The 15,117-nt window shown below is 34.6% G+C and overlaps 5 non-coding genes across 5 annotated transcripts; 4 read left to right on the top strand and 1 right to left on the bottom strand.

Moving 5' to 3' along the window:
* Positions 1 to 6,259: 6,259 nt before the first annotated feature.
* On the bottom strand, positions 6,260 to 6,332 carry TRNAV-CAC (transfer RNA valine (anticodon CAC)). The gene has a single exon. It is a non-coding gene; the product is annotated as a tRNA-Val (tRNA).
* A 465-nt stretch (positions 6,333 to 6,797) lies between these two features.
* Positions 6,798 to 6,870, top strand: TRNAV-CAC (transfer RNA valine (anticodon CAC)). The gene has a single exon. It is a non-coding gene; the product is annotated as a tRNA-Val (tRNA).
* A 1,714-nt stretch (positions 6,871 to 8,584) lies between these two features.
* On the top strand, positions 8,585 to 8,657 carry TRNAV-CAC (transfer RNA valine (anticodon CAC)). Its single transcript has one exon. It is a non-coding gene; the product is annotated as a tRNA-Val (tRNA).
* Positions 8,658 to 13,325: 4,668 nt separating this feature from the next.
* Positions 13,326 to 13,398, top strand: TRNAV-CAC (transfer RNA valine (anticodon CAC)). Its single transcript has one exon. It is a non-coding gene; the product is annotated as a tRNA-Val (tRNA).
* Positions 13,399 to 13,954: 556 nt separating this feature from the next.
* On the top strand, positions 13,955 to 14,027 carry TRNAV-CAC (transfer RNA valine (anticodon CAC)). Its single transcript has one exon. It is a non-coding gene; the product is annotated as a tRNA-Val (tRNA).
* The last annotated feature ends 1,090 nt before the right edge of the window (positions 14,028 to 15,117 follow it).

Raw genomic sequence — 15,117 nt, 5'->3', positions numbered from 1 at the left:
TAAATTAGTTCTTTTTGATGTGTCCGTAAATCAGCTAAAAATTGCATAATAACAGTTAAACGAACTGACAGATATACGAAAAAATATTTATTTTAATTGCCGGCTACAAAATATTTGTCATTGCCGGTCACACGTTCACACGAACCATGGACTCTGCATTAACAGACAATCAGAATTCCAGTTGAGGTAGCATCGCCGTCTGTCAACAGCATTTAAATGTCAAAATTTATGATTGAATTAAAATGCATTTAACGTCCGTCTTAGTCGCACCAATCATCGCTAAACGCCTCGTAACTACCGTAAATTTGTCCAAGAATATTCGATTTCAGTTTTTGGCCAAAGGCGCTCGTCTTTGGCGTTATGACAACCAATCTTTAGCCAGTCAGGTAGTGTGGGAGTGTGAATTTCGTATCGCAACCCCATGTCCGAAATGTTAATCTGCAGAAGTGCTGTGTCTGTCTCGGCCACGAACATTCACATAATAAAGCCATAAAGTAAAGTGCAGCAAAGTCAATTGATAATATTTTTAAATCATAAATATTGTTCGGAATTGCCAATTAAATAATTTGTAAATCACGTTCTTAACAAGGGAGATAATTCATGGTTTTGCATGAAATAAATATTCATTTATAGAAGGTATTCTACTGTGGCTCAAAGAATTTATATGTATTAGTTTGTTTTATGGCCACATGCATATTCAATAATAATTCGTATTAAGAGCTGCCTGAAAAACCCGAGTAGTTTTGGCTCAGTTAAGATTCGAATGGTGCATCCCCTTTAATTCCTATTGGGCCCGAATTGACAGCGATGTGCAGAACATCTGCTCAGCTTGTGGCACAGGTCCATATGGCACGCTGCACCTATTTCGCTGCTCAGTCAAACCAGCTTAACTAACTCCAGTATCGCTGTGGACCAAACCCGTAAAGGTTTCATCCTTTTTGAGTCGGAACGAAGACAACAGTATGAGCTGCTACAACAACATTAAATAAATTGTAAAATATTACGGGCACTTAGTTCTGTTATTTGATATTTACAGCTCTCAGTAGGTGGAAGTTTTATTCTTAAGAAAACGTTACGCATATCCACAATTTCGTACAGTTGCAGATGTATTAAATTATTTGAAGCCAAATAATCTTTTAATGGACAAAATATTTTCTTGTCCAAAAATTTTCAACGTCTCCATATATATTAATCCTGTAAGCCAGCAGTCAAATTTCAGCTCTATCCCCTCACCCGATAACAAATTTTGTAACATTTGGTACGTATATCTGAAACCAACCAAGACACCAACTGTGACAATCATGTCTAATTTAATAATTACAGCTCATTAACTTCCCCCCATTGCAAAATACAGTATCATTTAGTATAATTATAGTACACATATCCAAAACCAGCTACTATTCTCATCCACATAAACTTACAGTGACATCCATTCAAATTTCAGAATTTCAACTCATTTCCTCCATCCAATACCGAATTTAGTACCATTTAGTACGTTTCGGAAATTATAGTACACATTTTCAAGATCAACACCATATCTCAAATCCATAACATCAAATTTCGGGATGCCAGCTCTATCCGTTCACTCAATACCAATTTCGTAGAGATATAGGGCGCATTTCCAAACCACCGCCAAATTCCAGACTAACAGATACCAACAGTTATCTAAATATCAAATTTCAAAATTGTATCTTTATTCCTTCATCCAACACGAAATAATGTACCATTCAGTATTTTTCGGACAATTTTCGTAAACTTTTCCGAAACCACCTCCATATGTCCAGACTACACTTGAACAGCGGCCCCAATGCCAAATTTTAGATTTAAAGCACTACATGTGCACTCAATATCAAATTTTACCAAAAATATAGTACTTTTCGTGCACTTGTGGTACACATTTCCAAAACCACATCCTTGTCACAAAACCCACCATCAGCAGTGGCCCCAATACAAAATGTGAAAATCTCAGCTTAGGCTGAATTAAACACACTGTTACAAATTTAGTACAGTTCGTACACTTAGAACAAATTTCCCAAGCCACCTTCATATATACCAAATTCCAAGTTTTAAGCTATATCCGTTCACATAATACTATATGATACCATATTAGAAGTTTAGTACCATTTTAGAATTTTTCGTAACCCTTAAGTTCGAATTTTCATCAACACTTTGGAACATACATCCAGCACTTCAACAGTGACTCCTTTTCCAAATTTTAGAGTTCTAGCTCATTCCGTTTGTCGAATACAAAGTATTCAATTCCTACTTTATTTTACTATTTGTTTCGTGCCCTTTTAGTTCGAATTTCCAAAAACCCAGTCTTATCACACGTCTACACAATAAGACTGGTCCACGCTCAAAATTTCAAGATTCTAACGTCAGCCATTTCGTCTGGGCGTTGTGCTCGATCAGTCATGCAGGTAACGGTACCTCCCTATATTCGGTATTTTGATGATTTTAGCTAGATTATTCACGGGAATTCTTTCAAATTTGGTATTTCAAGTTCGTAATGGAGACTACAGCCTATGACAGAAAATTGTCCATGCAGCTTCACGTTTTGCTATAGCCCCTTATATTTTGATGATTTTAGCTACATTATTCACCGATTTTTTCAAGGTTTGCATTTGAATGTTGTAATGGCTTATACAAAAATAACCTATACAGGTCCACGTCGTCGTATAAACCCTAATATAATGGCTACATTTGGTATTTTTAAGATTTTAACAGAATTTTTAACGGATTTTTTTTGTTGCAGAATGATCAGGCTTAATCCCTTTATTGTTGTTTATTTTATTTATTACTTAATTATTATTATTATTTTTTTTTTTTTTTTGAAAATTGATAAATTCGTTCTAAATGGTGGAGGGTATTCAAAGTTTGACTTTTTACTTGTTTTATATACAAAGATAACTTATACCAAATTTAGTACCACTTGGTACTTTTCGTTCCAAAATAGTTCAAAATTTCAGAACTCCAGCCCTATAGGTTCGCCCAAATCCAATTTGTACCAAATTTAGTACCATTTCCATTCCCCAATACTAGCCATGGAAATCTTATTTCCAAATTTAATAATTCCAGCTCTATTGGTTCACCACAATTCCAATTTGTGTGAAATTTAGCATCATTTAGTACACATAAGTACATATTTCCATAGCAACCTACATCATACAATCCCATAGAAGGTCTACATCCCCAATTCAATTCAATTTTTTTAAGGTCTACATCCCCCAACCTTTGGTGGTTTAACAGAATTACTTAGACATAACAAAAATTAAAAAAAAATATTCCAAAATGAGGAAATATGTAGGGAGTCTTGTTTTTACCACGACTCTCACTCCAGCAAATTGCTCGAGAAGCTGTCTCTTAGTCTCTTACTTCGACTTTGACTAAAACTCTACGACCCCGATTTTTAATTTTTAATTCAATTGATACCATTTCATCAGACTTCATTGAGAAGGAGGGTATATAAACTTTCTCATTCATGATGCAATACGACGAATATTTCATGCGTTGGAGACCCAATGGGGTCTGTTGAAATTGCAATAGAGTTCATATTATTTTATGTGGGTATAACCTGCCTATGTAGTTTCTCGTGGCAGAGAGCATAATGCTAAATCCACTTGTTCATAGTAGTTTATTTTCTACGAAAAACTTAATAGAATAGCCTTTGCTTGTTACACTGTCTGTCTACCGTTGACAATGACCGCCGCCTTGATTGGCAACGTGTGACTTAACCTGGTCCATACCTGCAGTTCGATGTTTCCACTATCGGTAATTTGTCAACATCGACATTTCTGCTGTCTGTCTATCTATCGCCGCCGCCGCCACCGGCAGCCGCAACTTGTTATAAATTCTTAAACGCTTATCTTAATTTTATGTATCTTCCAATAATTTCATTATTTCACTGCTCGCATTTTTGTTGTTGCTTCTGTTCTAAGCTGAGCTAATTCAATAAAAATATTTCCTATATTCCGCATAGAAAAGATTGATTGTCCCATTAGATGTAATTAATGGACATAATTTTTAATAACGACTCGAAGCAAATAGCTGCTGTTTATGGCCAAATGCGAATTTGAAATTTATTTACTAAACTCTTTCCGAACAGCGAAAGGTGGTGAGGGTGGGGTGCGGTGAGGTTAGTACTCTAAGCGATTTATTAATTGTTTTAAATGCAAATTGTTGTTTGAAAACAAACGAATGCAGGAGGCTGTAGACATTTATGCGATATTTATGGATATTTCCAGAGATAAGCGGCAGTGGCGGCCATTTGGTGGAAGATAAGTGTTAGAATCTAAAGTGAATTCATAGAGCAAACTTTTATCTTTTGGTTGCATAATTAAGGAGGGAGGAAAACTAGAACGGCAGATGGTTATGTTGTTCGCCTTGAGATAATATGATTTGTGTTTATATCATTCATTTGTTAAAAAGGCAGAAGGAAGAAAACTTGGTTTGTAGATTCGATTAGATGAGGGGTCAGTGGGTGGTGTCCAAAAGAGTTAGATTTTTTAGGTCAACATATTTTTCTGAATCTTTAAGTATTCATTCCACCCAAATCAAAGAGGGACAACATGTTTAGGAGGTATTCGATGTTGAGTAGCACACAAATTTTATCAAATGAAGGGTTTTCTTCTAACCGAACAACCATTATATTTACAAAGACGTGATATGCGGAATAAAAAGTTGTTCGATAGTCCTTAAAAATTACACCTAGAACCTTGTATTTTGCTGTTAAACATACTTCACACTGGGCAGCGGAAACGTAAATAAGGACTTTTAAAGACTTACATTTACATGATGTAAGCTATTCTATGGACGTTTTATAAGTTTTACCGTTCTGTTTTCAACTGCTGAAAATAGTAATTTTAGACCCCACAAAGTTAACATACATTCTTGATCAAAATTAAGTTATATGTCATTATAGCCACATCCCTCCAACTGTGGAAATCACTAAGGGTTCGAACAGAATGAGGTAGGTTAATAAAATTTTATTCAGATGTATTTCAGGTCCGTAGAAATTTTTTTATTGAAAAATGAGCCATATAGGTCCAAGTTTTGGTATAGTCTCCATAATACTGTACCAGAAGATTAAGTTTGCAGTTTGTCCTCCCTATATGTTCACAAATTTCGGTATAGTCCCCATATAACTGTACCAATATTTTAATGATTTGTGTAACACTTTTCTCCAAAATTGTTTCAAATTTCGTATTTGGAGTTCGTAATGGATACTACTTCCAATGGCAAAAAAATTGCTCAAACATGTCTTCATCTTCGTATAGCCCCCATGTACCGATACCTCTCTTCATTCGGTATTTTGATGATTTTAACGACACTTTCACCCAAATTATTTCAAAATTTTTGAGTTCCCATCTACATCTTGTTTGAAGATTTTAGCTGTTTTTTAACAGAGAATCTCAATCTTTGTATTTGGACTTCGTAATAGGTACCGACTTTTCTAGCAGATAATCAGTTATAGAAGTCCTTATAACTGTAACACCTGATATTTAGAATTTAAAAATTTTAAGGGCGTTGATTAAAACTTAGCTGATTTTTTACATGTACATATTTAGGATTAATAAGTAAAAAGACCCTCCACCATTTGGAAGGAACTTGAAAAAATTAAAAACATCGTCGTAATACGCATACACAGTTTTTTTTGTCATAGGTTGTTGTACACATTAGGACATTCGAATACGAAATTTAAAACACTTCCGGTAAATAATGTCGCTAATATCATCAAGATATCGAGATACCGTTATATATGGAGTATACGAAGACATGGACCTGCATTGACAGTTTTCCGTCAGAGGTTTAAGTATCCATTAAGATCTTAATATTTCATTAAGGTCTATAATGTCGCAAAAATTATCGAAATACCGAATATTGATATGTACCGTTATATGGGAGCTATAGGAAAACGAGACCCATTTACGAACTTAACCATTTACTTTTAGCCTTCTATTTCAATTCGTTCCAAAGATAGCGTGATTAACACAGACAGACGGACAGCGCTAAACCGAATTACAATTTTACGCTGATAAAAAGTATATATATACTTTGTTTGGTCTGACATAAGGTATACGAGGAGTTACAAACGGAATGACAAAATTATTATGGTGGAGGGTATAAAATTGTTGGGATCCATTGAAGGTATGCTATAAATATGCTAAAAGTAGAAAGTGAAAAATGTGTTTGCTAACAAGCCTTGGCACAAAATGTTTGAATTTGTTGTAATAGTCCAGTTCAAAAAAAAATATTGAACTGTTTCCGCCCGGGTTCGAACCGGGGACCTTGTGCGTGTGAAGCACACGTGATAACCACTACACTACGGAAACTTCATATCCAATCAAAATGCATATTTTTTCTAGTATGTATTCCTTTAAGTAAGACTTTTGTAACGTACTCAAAAAACTATTAAAAATAAATACTTTCACATGTACAAACCATCTAATGAAGGAACTATCATCACCTTTATCAATGGTTTTCTATAACATTTTCTAGATTTCATTAACGGAAAGTTAATATAGAAATATCTAAGAACCCATCTTCAAAGTAGGTATCAGTTCAATAATTCGATGCACCCTTAACACAGATAGAAATAGTGATTAGGCGCCACTATTAATCCGCAATATATATCACACGTTCAACTGACTTGAGTTTTGACACTGTTCTTTTATTGCATACATTTGGGCGTTTTGAAAATAATAAATACTGCTTAATTAGTATTGCACTGCAATCGTACCCCAATATGGGAAATACCGAACTCTGCTGCTAGTTTGACGATAAATACGCGTTCGACCGTTTCCGTAGTGTAGTGGTTATCACGTGTGCTTCACACGCACAAGGTCCCCGGTTCGAACCCGGGCGGAAACAGCTGTTTTAGTTATTTGCTTTTTATACACACCAATTAAATTTTCTCAAGAGTCATTAGGTGTATTCTTTTTACGAGGTGTCAAGTTTTAACTACATCGGATACTCTCTTTACTCAACATGAGACAGACATGACTGACAAGTCCTGAAATGGATTTCATCCAAAAAGACCGGTAATTCGATAATATAATATATACCCTTTTAACCATAAGGCCAAAGCTAGTAGTCAAATATTTTACAATCGTCATCCATCTGTATAAAAGATGGGGTCGACTCCTACTGACGCCAGACAAGGATACCAGTTGTGCGTGAGGTTCATCGTAATATATGGAGTGTTAACTAGTACTTAATATAGTAGGATATGGAGATAGTGAATAGGGTGAGCTAGAGAAGTATTATATGTGATTGTGTAAGGCTGATATAATGCGTACTAAATGAGTAACATAAGTAGAAAAAATATGAAATGTTGAACCCTCGGTTTTGAGTAGTTGCAAATTGTTTATGCATTACACCCACGAAATCCAACCAACTCGTCCTGTAGCAACAATTCTATTCAGACTACACAAAGTCATCTGATTATTATTTTTGAACATAAATTAAATTGATACTTAATTTGTCAAGTTTGTAACTCCTCGAAATACTCATGTCAGACCCAACAAAGTGTATATTCTTGATCAGCGTAAAATTCTTAGTCGATTTAGCGATGTCCGTCTGTCTGTCTGTCTGTCTGTTGTAATCACGCTACCTTTGGAACGAATTAAGATAGAACGCTAAAATTTTGCACACATGTTTATTTCCAGTAGGCAGGTTAAGTTCGTAAATGGGCCATGAAGGTCCACATCTTCATATAACCCCCATATAACGGTACCTCCAGATATTCGGTATTTTGATGATTTTAGCCAAATTATTAACCGGAATCGTTTCAAATTTGGTATTTGAAGTTCGAAAGGGATACTACAGTCTACGTCTACGTCTTCATATAGCCCCCATATAACGGTTCGGTATTTTGATGATTTTAGCGACATTATTCACCGGAATTGTTTCAAATTAGGTATTTGAAGTTCGCAATGGATACTACAGCCTATAACAGAAAATTTTCTATGCAGGTCCACGTCTTCGTATAGCCCCTATATAACGGTACCTCCCCATATTCGGTATTTTGATGATTTTACCGGAATTGTTTCAAACGTTTTTAGAATTCGTAATGGGATCTACAGTCTGTGATAGAAAATTGTCTATGAAGGTCCAGGTCTTCGTTTAGGCCCCATATATATGAGTACCTCCATAAATTCGGTATTTTGACGTGTTTAGGTACAATACCCACCGAAATTGTTTGAGATGTCGTATTTGAACTTCGTAATTGATGCTACAGCCTATGACAGAAAATTGTATATGCTGGTCTAGGTCTTCATATAGCTCCGATATAACGATACCTCCCTATATACGGTATTTTAATGATTTTAGCTACATTATTCACCGTTTATTTCAAGTTTCGAATTTGAATATGGTAACGGCTTATGACAAACAATGCCCATGTAGACCCCAGTATAACGGCTATATTCTTATAGACCTCAATATAACGGCTATAATCGGTATTTTTAAGAGTTTAACAGTATTTTTAACAGATTATATTTACTTACTGCTTTTTAACTTGTTTCCTTTGGTTTTATTATTTCATTGAGAAGAAAATTGCCTATACCAAAATTGCATGCAAGCCGTTTCCGTAGTGTAGTGGTTATCACGTGTGCTTCACACGCACAAGGTCCCCGGTTCGAACCCGGGCGGAAACAGAGTTTTTAGTTGCCATATTGGTCGTGGGATCCCAATTGCGCCTCTGAACACATTACAAAGACACAAACAAAACTCACCCTTAAAAAAACAGTAAGGAAAGGACAAATATTGGCATGGGGCGGACTTGGACCCCTACATCCCACGATGCATATTTAGCAGTGTTGTACTCATAAAAAATGTAAGTTTATATTGGGATTTTGAATGAATTTAATCAAACTAACACATTTGTTATCGAATGCGTATGACGGTTAAATCGGATGGAAATAATAATAAATATTTTCCACTAAATTTGGTGGATGTATTTTTTTGTATATGACCTTTCGTAAAAAATATGATTGCTACAGGTTTAAGATTTCAAGAAGACTTAAATAAAAAACGAGTAAAAAAGCTTACGATCTCGTCACTTGGATAAAAAATGTTTTTTGTCATAGAAGTTATTTTTAAAATAACTTCTGGGGAGAATATCCCAGACAAAAAACAAGGAAACTGATGAGGATTGGTGGCTCTTTCCGAAACCTAGGTATTCCCTACCTTACCCCCTGATAAACATTACCATCGTTCTCCACTAATAAATAAACGTTGTTTTTATAAAAACAACAATAAAGGGATAAAGCCTGACCATTTAGCAACAACAAAATACTACGGTATCCCGAACAAACAAGCCAACACTGTTCAAGTAAAAAAGCTTTAAGTTCGGCAGGGCTGATTTTTGAATACCCTCCACCATTTGGAACGAATTTGGCAATTTTCAAAAAAAATTAAATCCGTTAAAAATTATGTTAAAATCTTAAAAATGCCGAATGTAGCCGTAGCAACTTTTGGCATAAACCATTACAACATTCAAGTGCGAAACTGGAAAAAAATTGGTGAATATACGAAGACGTGGACCTGCACAGACAATTTTCTGTCTTAGGCTGTAGAATCCATTACGAACTTCAAATACCAAATTTGAAACAATTCCGGTGAAAAATGTCGCTGAAATCATCAAAATACCTAATGTCGGGAGGGGGCTAGGGGTTATATGGGGGCTATACGAAGACGTGGACCTGCATGGCCCATTTTCAATGCCAAAAGTCCTGCAGATATAATATACATTAGAGTAAAATTGTATCTTCCTACTTCATTTCGTTCGGAAGATAGAGTGATTTCCACAGAGCGACGGATATCGCTAAATCAACATTCAATTTTATGCTGATCAAGTATATATATATATATATATATATATATATATATATATATATATATATATATATATATATATATATATATATATATATATATATATATATATATATACTATATTATATTTCGTATATTTCGAGGTGTTAAAAATTGAATGACATACTTAATATACTCTCCATACTATGATAGAGGGTATAATAAGATGAAACGAGCTTATATAAGCTATAGTTATATCTGAATCGAATTGGTCTCATAGTGGCAGACATAATTAATTGATCAAATGTAGCACGGGTATTGTATCAATTATATTGAATTAGGGGGAAATATATATGGGACGCATATCTATCTAATGCCACCAATTTCAATAGGGTTTGTCCTAGGGTCAAACAAATGAAGTTTGCAAAGTTTTGCCTAGTTTTGACGGTGACTATTTTCGCCAAGAATAATAAAGCTGGAAGGACATCGTCATTTTATGGTTTCCATCGCTAAGACCAATCTAAAGTGTGTAAGTGTAGTTGCAATCTGCAAACGAAAGATATTACAAAAAATCGAACATTTATATCCAATTTATGGAAAATCATAGATTCCATATTGATCTCAGGTTTCTGACAAAAAGAGATATATTCAGATATAGCAAGTTGTAAAAAATCGCTGACTTGTTTCGCAAGTTATGATAGATTAAAGTATGGAAAATTGTAACCCTTTGTGAGTGAGGTATCAGAAAGGGTTCACAGATATATATCATCTGCACAACAGACATTGTATTAGCAAAAATGTTTGTGTGTGTGAAATTTGAAGAGTGTTGATTGCTTATTTCGCTTTCTTTGATCGTTGTGTTTTTCAAAATCTTGAAGCCTATGTGGGGCAGATAGCAAATTAAATGGTCCGGTCTCTAACATCTTTATAACAGATCTTCTGTTAGTGGACATATTGGGATGTACCAAGTCTTGAATGGAATCGGATGCAAATTTCGCTTTTTATGAGCTTCATGGATATTTAAAATTGTGATCCTTTTTGGGGGAGGTACCAGAAGGAGCGGATCGATATATCCCATCTTCACAACGGATCCTTTGTTTTTTGTTAGTGGAAATAATGGGATGCATTAAATATAAAGAGAACCTGATGCTTATTTCGGATTTTACAAAAGTTTTTGTTATTCAAAACTTTGATCAAAATCGGAGTATAGTTTCTCTTTCTGTGCAAATTTTTTTTTTTTTAATTTCGACCTTTTTTGAGGGAGGTACCAGGTCTTAACACCAGACCTTGGGTTAATATAAATATTGGGATGTGTGAAATTTAAAGAAAGTCATACTCTTACATCACATTTTATAAGAGTTGTAATTACTCAAAATGTGGGGGAGGTACTTGATGGAGTGGACCGATATTGTCTATTTTCACACCTGACCTAGCACTGACGCAAATATTAGGATTTGCAACGTTGGAGCAAAATCCAATTGTTTTTTCTCCTTCTGTGAAAAAATTTTTTTTTTTGAAAATGTCGACCATTTTTGGGGGAGTTACCAGAAGGAGTGGACAAAAATATTACGATGTACCAAGTTTGAACCAAATCCGATACTCCCTTCGAGAGTTATCGTGCGCACCAGGCAGCCAGCCAGACAGACAGGCAGACGGACGGACATCGCTAGATCGACTCCAAATGTCTAGATCGACCTAGGGTCTAAAAGCGTTATTTCAACTGTAGGGTATAAAAAGAAAAAATAATTATGCAGACGACTGCATGTGAAATTGTAGGTATTGGGATAGAAACTGAATGCATGTTCAAAAACAGCTGATTAGGGTAGGGGTCAGATGCATAAAAATGACTTGGGGATGCGATCTAGCAGAAATTTGGTCCTATAACGTAAAGATTTACGCTGGGTGAGTCATTAAGGAAAATTAATTAAAATTCGAATTTTCTGCAGGTCGTTGTCCAGAAAAAACGAAGGATAATTAGGGAAAAAATATTATCATTTTTATGACGCCATGAAGGAGGCAACATTAAACAACCACCAATTAAAATATTAACAAGTAAAGAAGCATTTTGTTCAGCCGGGGTGAACTTTTAATACCATCCACCTTTGGGTAATGAAAGCATTTTTATATAAAAGTATCTAAATAAAAATGTGTTCCACTTTAAACTACAAATACTAAAAAAACAGTTTCGATAATGCTGTTAAACTTTTCAAAAAACCATAAAGTTGTATGGGAGCTATATCAAAACGGGAACCTCCATAGACAAATTTATAATTAAAGGATTGTCATCTACCAAATCTTCTTCAATACCAAATTTGAGATAATTTCGTGGGTAAATGTGACTAGGATTATCAAATAACGGACTATCGTGAGGTACCGTTATATGGGGGCCATACCAAAATGTGGACCTATACATACCATGTTCCGCCATCGAACTACAAATACCAACTTTTAGACAAATCCGTGAAAAAATGTGAAAAAAATTCATCAAAATACCGAATATCGGGAGGTACCATTACATGTGGGCTATAAAAAAATAATACAAACCAATGTGTCAAATTTAAAAGCTCTACGTCAAATAATGTGGGCTGTATCGTGATTTCAACAGACAGATGGACAGACAGACATCGTTAAATGGACTTAGAATTATTCTTTATGGGGTCTACGACGAATATTTAGGGATGCTACAAACGGAATGACAAATTTAATATATCCTCCTATTCAAAGGTATAAAAAGAATTATACAAGCAGAGAATAAATAATTAAATTCTAAATAGTGTTCCACTGAGATTAACGTGGGAAGTCTATGACAAAAAACTTACCCGCTGGTAAACATTACCATCCTTCTCCACTAATAAACAAACGTTGTTTTTATAAAAACAACAACAATGACATTAAGCCTAACTATTTTACAAAAACAAAATACTACGGTATCCTGAACAAACATGCCAACACTGTTCTATGAATAAAAAATTTAAAAAATATGAAGATTGGTCCACATTTAGGCATAATCGCCGTATAAAGGTACACTCCGATTTTAACAAATTTGGGGATTTTAGGTACATGTTTTAATAAAATGAACTGTAATTTAACATTTGCAATTTCTAATACATCCTTGAAATTCCTCTGTTAAAATGTGTACAACTCGGTTCAGGTATAGATTTATAATGATTCAATCATACTACGTTTGTCTAATTGAAATGAATTTTGAATCATGCGATCAATGCCCGACTTGAATAAAGTCTGCTTAGTTTGGACCAAATCGTAATGTTTTTGGCGCATACGCCCCATAAAATGACAATAGCATACTCCAAAAAAAATGCACGGTTAAAATTGGTGAAACCGATACGGATGCGAATTTTATTCACTTACCGCCGTATAAAAACTGTATTTTTTGTTCGTTACTGACTTGTTTAAAGTTAGAACTTGTTACTGCATTTCTCCCCTGTTGTGCTTCTATCTAAGATTACTTCATAGATTTAAATTGCCTATACTAAAAACGCATGCAAGCCGTTTCCGTAGTGTAGTGGTTATCACGTGTGCTTCACACGCACAAGGTCCCCGGTTCGAACCCGGGCGGAAACAGAGTTTTTAGTGGCCAAGTTGGATATACTGACCTAAATTACGACTTAAAGAGAAATAATAGCGAGAGCGAGCGCACAAGATTACAAACAAAACACACCCCAAAAATATCCATTATTTGTAGAAGGAACCTGGAATTTAAATTACTAATCATCCCTGCGACTTGTGGTAGAAATATAGAATTTGATAAAAAAAAACTCCATACATGGTTTTGTGGTTGCTTTTGTTGATCAATTTACTGCGCTATAGGTACATTGCACACATAAACCACCTAAAAAAGAGTATTTTATTATTGCATATAAACAAGCTACTGTTATAAAGATTACAGCGAATAAAGCAGGCACTCATACTAGCATTTCTTTTGCTTCATTAAAATGACTATTTTATTTTATTTTAAAAGGAACAGTTTTTAATTTGTACATGTGTACAATTCGCCTAAATAAACCAGAAGTCTAAAAATAAATTATCGCAACACACAATGTCACTTCCCAATGTGCAATCCTACATTCACCAGTTTGCCTTAATGTGAAATAGGTTGTTTGGCGCGCTGTTGGCATAAGTTTTCGTAGTGTAGTGGTTATCACGTGTGCTTCACACGCACAAGGTCCCCGGTTCGAACCCGGGCGGAAACAAATCTTTTTTATTTATTTTATTTTAGACCTTTGAAATATTTTGTAATTTTATTTCACACAATTCTCCTATTGTTAAAAAAAAAAAGAAAAATAAAATAGACCCTTTACATTTTTTCTTTATCTTTAAATGCGTATTGCAAGCCATGTAGTCACTTTTGAATTGCTTTGGACATATTAAATTACTACTCAAATTAAAATTAATTTTTTCAAATAAGGCCAAAATTGTCTTAGAAGTATATCCACAAAATACAGAAAAATCGCCTTTGATATAGGAATATCTCTCAAATACATATTGCAGACAATTTGAATGTTTACCAACCTGATAGCCACAACAACATCAATAATAGTTGGGACAAGACAAAATATATATCCCAGAAAAACCTCTGTAAAATTTTGTCAACATCCGTTCAGATATCGATAGTTGGGTGTTGATCACACGTATAATGATGGATATTATAGCCACATTTTTTAGACCTGACGCCCATTATAACTGTCAGAGTCAGGATAGGTTTTGGTAAAAATGTGGTACTTTACTCTAAGAATATGATTCCTTCCTATCTCTGCAACACCAAATTAATCAATTTCCAAGAAATCAGGCATTTCGAAAGATCGTTCGATTTGGGAGAAGCTTTGCAAGCCGTAATAGTTATATTGTACATAGTATAGGTACGAACTCGTTAGTATACCTCCGTCACAAAAGATAAAACAATTAAATAATTATCACTCAAAAGTTCACCGTTTGGGTAAAAAAATATTTTTTCGCACAGTGTGAAATCAAGGATAGATTTTCTTCAAACCCCATACACAACAATATTCTGGCCAATAGAAAATCAAGTGTGAAAATAATATGTACTGCTTCACTGTACTTGTTGTACACATTTTCGGAAAGGCCTCTTTCTATACTAAATTTTAAATTTCCACCTTTTCTCATTCACTCAAAACCAAAATTTGTTCCATTTAGTAACTTCATATATCAACTCCACCTCACAAAAAGTTTCAGATGTATAGCTCTATGTCTTCCTCATATACCATTTAGTACATTTGGCTCATATTTCCACAAACCACTTTCAAATATCAACCCTTTACACTA

Source organism: Musca domestica, unplaced genomic scaffold (genome assembly GCF_030504385.1).
Source record: "Musca domestica strain aabys unplaced genomic scaffold, Musca_domestica.polishedcontigs.V.1.1 21, whole genome shotgun sequence".
Taxonomy (NCBI): Eukaryota; Metazoa; Arthropoda; class Insecta; order Diptera; family Muscidae; genus Musca; species Musca domestica.
Note: the sequence above shows the minus strand (reverse complement) of the source record. Positions and strands in the feature narration are given on the sequence as shown.